The sequence below is a fragment of the Cyprinus carpio genome, chromosome B15 (assembly GCF_018340385.1).
Source record: "Cyprinus carpio isolate SPL01 chromosome B15, ASM1834038v1, whole genome shotgun sequence".
NCBI lineage: Eukaryota > Metazoa > Chordata > Actinopteri > Cypriniformes > Cyprinidae > Cyprinus > Cyprinus carpio.
The window spans coordinates 23,044,395-23,050,843 of record NC_056611.1 but is presented as its reverse complement, the minus strand read 5'-3'; positions in this window follow the sequence as shown (position 1 = coordinate 23,050,843).

Genomic DNA, 6,449 nt, shown 5'->3' with positions numbered 1-6,449 from the left:
TTGTTTTGACTACAATGAGATGCAACATTTTTATTCAAAAGTGGATTAGATTAGATTAGAGTCACTAACTGCATGCACAGGTCATGTGGCAAGTCAAAGTTAACTACATAAGACATAAGCAATGATAAACATTCCAAACATTCGTAAGCAAATTAGTAGTCACATGAAATGCGCACCTAGTTATTATCAAGGTTTTTTTTTCTTCTTTTTATCTAATTTTGAATAATCTCAATGGATTATGACATGGTAGTCCAGTTTTTATTTTTTTTTTTATTTTTTTTCTCCGGTTCATCCATCATAAGAGGTGTTTTTGCATTGTTTTAAAAAAAAAAAAAAAGAAATTGCATGAATGCACAAACTACAGAAACACACAGGATTCCAGTTCACAAATGAATCATTCTTTTGAGCTAGTAGTACCATGAACAAAATGGTGAATTGTTTTTTTTTGTTTTTTTTACAAACTGTGTAAAAGAACACTAGGACACAGTATGTTATGTGTTTATCTCTTAGTTGGTTAAGGGTCATTGAAAGAACATTGTACTGCTGCTAATACCCGAGACCTTCTGTCCTGCACTTCATCTCTGAGCTCTGTAATGCCAAAGGATTCCTCAGCGGTTGTGAGGTATTGAGATTTACCGGGCACACAGGGTGCCGAGTCAGTAGGCCATGCGCACAATAAATCATCTGTGTGAATGTGTTTGTGCTGCAGTAGAAATGCCAGTGAAGTCTTTGACGGTTATGGCTCCATTACTGAACCGTAGCCTGTTAAGAATAAGATGTGACCATATACAGTGTGTTTATTACTTTTAGGCAAAAGATCTTTTGTATCTTGTTCTATAATCAGTGATACTGTTTACAGTAAACCGATGCCCCATTCTATTTCTTACATATCCATGCGTGTTTGCTACTTTTGCCATAAAAAGGTCTGATCATATTAGTGAAAATTCATGGGCAAGAAGGACCCTTGTCTGTTATCATCAGTGTAGTGACGAAGATGTCAGTTTCAGAACAAACAGCTTTTTATTTATTTTTGCATTTTCTGAGGAAAACTTTCCATTTTGTCAGACAAAAACTATTTTAAAGGTTCACTGAACTTTCAAATGTAGAAAAAGTTGAAATTGTATTAAATTGCTCATATCTTCATAAAATTACGATTGAACCACTGATGTCACATGGACTATTTTAACAATGTCCTTAGTAAGTTTCTAGGCCTTGAACATGCCAGTTGTGTTGCTGCAGGGTCAGGGTCTTGGATTTCATCAGAAATATCTTAATTTATGTTCTGAAGATTAACGAAGGTGAATCAGGTTGCCTAAACAATGTAGCGAGTGCAGGAACTATTTTTATCAAGGTTACCATTGTATGGGAAATACTTGTCTTTATGCCTCTGTTTTCATTTACTTGAACAGAAGTAAATACTATTTAGTGACGTGACATACAGCCAAGTATGGTGACCTATACTTTCATGCTCTGCATTTAACCCATCCAAAGTGTACACACACACACCGTGAACACACACCCGGAGCAGTGGGCAGCCATTTATGCTGCGGCGCCCGGGGAGCAGTGGGGGGTTTGGTGCCTTGCTCAAGGGCACCTCAGTCGTGGTATTGCCGGCCCGAGACTCGAACCCACAACCTTAGGGTTAGGAGTCAAACTCTCTAACCATTAGGCCACAACTTCCCCATTACTACCACTATAGATATTTTTGTACTGAGATTCACTCTTGAACAAAGAGAACTTGTCAGAGACAGAAAGAGGGGTGACTGAAGCTACTTTAACTCCTTAAGAATTCTCAAGACACAATAAATCACAATAGTTTACAGAAAGTGAGGGCGAGAGAAATCAAATGTCTTTAATAGAGCTAAAAACTAAATCTGCATGTTCTCAACTGTATGTTTATGATGCATGCGTCAGTAATGTAACTCGCATAATGACGTTGGATTGAACCATAAGCTAGGTTTGTTTATATTACAATATACACAGGCATAAGTAGCCAACATTAAACATTACAAAACCACAAGGGAACATGTTGCTGGCTTTCTAGTTATGATGCAACAGAGCCGCATTAGAAGTCATTGACCTGTGCCCTAGTGATGTCATTAAGATGCTTTAATTAAGCGAGGCATGAGAGTGAAATCACAGCATACTTATATGAGCATATGTAGCATACTGTTATTCTTGGCACTATGGTTGCTGTATATCATTAGCTAAATATTACTTTAACATTGAGTTTCAGCCTTCACAGATAAACATATACACACACAGTGACTGCCTTTGACATTTCATGAACTAATATACACGCTCTCTGATAACCGTGTGTTTTATAACGGATCTGAGGTGTGGTGTGATCTACTGACCTTTGCGTTCTCTGGGTCATGATGTTAGAAAGTATACAAAGCAAACACATACAGCACTGTAGTGTGTGTTGTTGAACGAGTGTAAAGTCTTTGATCTGATCACAAGCTACATTCCACACCTCAGTATGTGTGTGTGAGAGAGAGAGAAAGAGATGGGAATTTTAGTGTAAGCGTGTGGGTGTATTTGATTGACGGCTGTGGTCAAACTGCATGAGGGTCATTTGAGTCACTGGTGGGTATAAACCAGGCCAGCAGAAGCTATGCTTTTATATATCACACTCTCACAAAAATACTTCAGCAAGATTTAGTTTCATACACTGGCTAGGTTTAGTTTCATGAGATAAATCAGTATATAAATAGTAAGTAAATTGTTGCAGGGAAAATATTTAGATCAGTTTTATAATACATGTTATGCACTACTATTAAAAAAAAATTTTTTTAATTAATACTTTAATTCAGCAAGGATGCATTAAATTGATCAAAACTTACAGTGGAGACTGCTATAGTATTACAAATATTTACATTTCAAAATCATGTTGTTTTGAATTTCCTATTCATCAAATAATCCTGAAAAAGGTATTATGAAATAAAATTACATTTGAAAATATACTCTAATAGAAAACTGTTGTTTTAAATTATAATAATATTTCACAATATTACTTTTTTTACTGTAATTTGATCAAATATATGCAGCCTTGGTGAGCATGAGCACATACGAGCACACACATGCATAATATTTATATTATTTATTTACATTTTTATTTAGTTAATGTTATTTCCTGTGCTGATTTGTTTCCTATTAAAACAGAAATGTTGGGGCAGGATATATCAAACAAGCATGTTCTAGAGAACATTCCATTGGAAAATATTTGTACACTTCTCTGAACAAGAATCATCAATATTTTGGTCCATTTTTCTTGGAAAACACGACTGTCAATTTTACATGCGTATGTATGTGCTAAGCTTTTATTTTGACAACTTTTTAAGACTACACTAGCATATAGATGGCCTCTAAACTAACAGACGAGGTCTAAAAGTCACCAAAAACAAGGTTGTCATTTTTGATTTCATTGGGTTTTATTTATTTTGAGACCCTATAATCAAACGTATTCCACATTCCCCTCCATGCAGTACGTGTCTATAGCAATTCTCAGTTCAATCTCTTCTGCTCATGACAGGTAAGAAGATGTCATGAGAACAAGAAAGAACAGGGAAGCATTTAATGGTGCCCTCAGGGAAAGGAGGAGTTAGCACAAAGAATAGAGAAACAACAATGTTGCCAGAGTAATGCGGTTGACTTCAACATGGTGAATGCTTTATAGTTGCATGTAAAAATATAAAAGTTATTCTTTTGTTTCAGTATGAGGGTATCCTTGATATATTTGTTTTCTATTTGCCCATGTTTCTGAATGCCATTTTCATAAAAAGAATGTCATTTTTATAATTCATAATACTTGCATTGTGTATAACTGCCATTATATGGTATGAGGAAAACTCATTTGTGACATCCAAAATAATGTTCAACATATGTTACAGATGTGAATAGAAAAAAGGAAAATTTTGAAAAAAGAAGATTAGTGATCAAATTTTAATATTATATTTCATACAGTATAATATTCTCTGGGTTTAGTCAAGAAAATGCAATAAAAGTTGGGTTTGTTTTCATATTTGATCAACATCTGTGCATTTCTACATTTAAAACAAACACAAATGCACATAACAAAAAATAAATCATTGGTTTGTTTTTAATAATTCCCTATCTTTATCTAGTCATGTTTGCTTGGTTTGGATTTGTTTTGGGACTGTGCTGTGTAATTTAGTGTAAGTTTTCTGTGCTAGGGAAATATGTGGAATTCTAGAGAAAATAATCAAACCCAAATTAGCGAAAATATTAAATGCGCACATGTATAAGTGGAAGCACGGTTATTATATAAAACATTTTTTTTTAAGTTAAAGAACTAAAATTATTAAATTTAAATATTCTAAAATTAAAATCTATATGGACATTATTTGACAAAAAAATAAAATGACAAAAAACAAAAGTACTAAAGGAATTAACAAAAATAAACTGAAAACACAGAACTATAATAGTGTATGAATGATACTAAAATGGTACATAGCAAAACTTCTTAGTACTGGGTATTAAATTCAGACATAAATCTGCAGAACTTTCTGAAGAATTCTGCATATGTTTTAACTTTGTAAGTAATCCCTGTTTAATCCTTTCAAGAAGGGTATATTGAAAAGGAAATACTCAATATACTTTCTTTCTTAAACTGTAAGTGTATATGTTCTGTGAATGCAGAATCAATGTGTGTGTTTAAGTCCTTTGGGAGTCCTTCGGGATGGTGGGACGATTTCCAGGACAACCGCCAGGCATGTGTTACCCCTGGCCTGCGCACTTCAGTAACGTACACACACACACACACACACACACACAAACGGTTGCTCTGAGTGCGGCCCCAACAGGGACAGCGGGTCTCAACATTCCACTCCCGTTACCATGACAACCTCCATGCCAACAACACAGTCCAGCTCTTTAACCCTTTAACACGTTCCTGGTGGAGACACTTCCTCCAGCACGTACACACACACACACGCTCACATGTCCACTCAAAAACAAACTCACATTTAGAATTCAATAAATGGACTAATGCATGCAGGATCGTGACCCACGGAGGGATACGGTCAGCAATGACTAGAAAAACACAATGATTTCACTATGTGTTTACTCAGGCTTTTATAGAAATATTATAAGTACTGTTAATAAATACTGCTGTTTACCATCATGACTTATTAGTAGGCCCACACAAGTTGTGTGCTTTTTTTCACCTTTTCTCCTTCTTCTTTAAAAGTACATTTTAAAACATTGATTCATTTTATAAAGCCCCTTAAATGTTTGAAGAAATAGTTTAACCAAAAATGAAAATTTGAAGTGAAAAGCTGTATGTTTGTAATAAACAAATTCATCAAGACATTTTGAGTGTATAATCCATAATAACGCTTCTTCCATCATCTGTTGTCCTCTCACATCAAAATCCACTGACATGTTTGTATTGAACTGTTTTAGACTATTTCAGCTTGTAAGCCTTGCTTGATCATTTTTCTCTCCTGATTCAGACGAGACGACTTTTTCACTGAAGAAAGCAGTTTGTATAATGTATGCAGCTTTTCCCTTCACAAGACTTTAACTGATGGACTGGAGTGGTGTGGATTACTTGTGGATTATTGTGATGTTTTTATCAGCTGTTTGGACTCTCGTTCTGACGGCACCCATTCACTGCAGAGGATCCATTGGTGAGCAACATATGTAATGCTAAATTTCTCCAAATCTGTTCTGATGAAGAAACAAACTCCTCTTCTGTACATCATGGATGACCTGAAGTGGAATATGTTTTTTGCAGCAATTTCTAATTTGGGGTCATTTTTTTCTTTTAAGAATGTAAATATTTGAATTTTTGTTAATATATATATATATATAATATATATAATATATATATAATATATATATATAATATATATATATCATATATATACTGATTTTTATACTGTTTGGAGCGTGTGAGTCTGAGAAAGCAAATGTGCAATATAGATAGCAAATTAATTTATGTGTAAATATGTTTATTTGTTATGTTTTCATGTGCAATTCACCATTTCATGTATTTGTAAATTGAAACTGTTCAGTTAAAACAAAAAAACATTGGATTCATTGCAAAATTTGTGAATTTATGTGTGCTGAAAACTTATCAAGCAAGGGAATACGTGGCAAAAATTGTTTTGAACAAATTATGTCGCTATCAAAACATTACACAAATAAACAGTTTTTATAAAGGTCTAAACCACACACGATTGTGTGTCAGACCTCTTTTGCCACAGACTACATTTTGTCATCTTTTTTACTGAATTAATTGTTTGACTTTTGGTGCTTCTAATACTTGCAGAAACTTCATACAGCACCTTAAAATCGTTGAAAATAGTTAATGAGCAAACAAGCAAGAAAATGAAATAAAAAAAAAAAGTTTTCTGCCAGTTATATGAAACTGTCTATTAAGTGATTTTCTTCCACAATGAAAGTATGAGAAAAGAATGTTT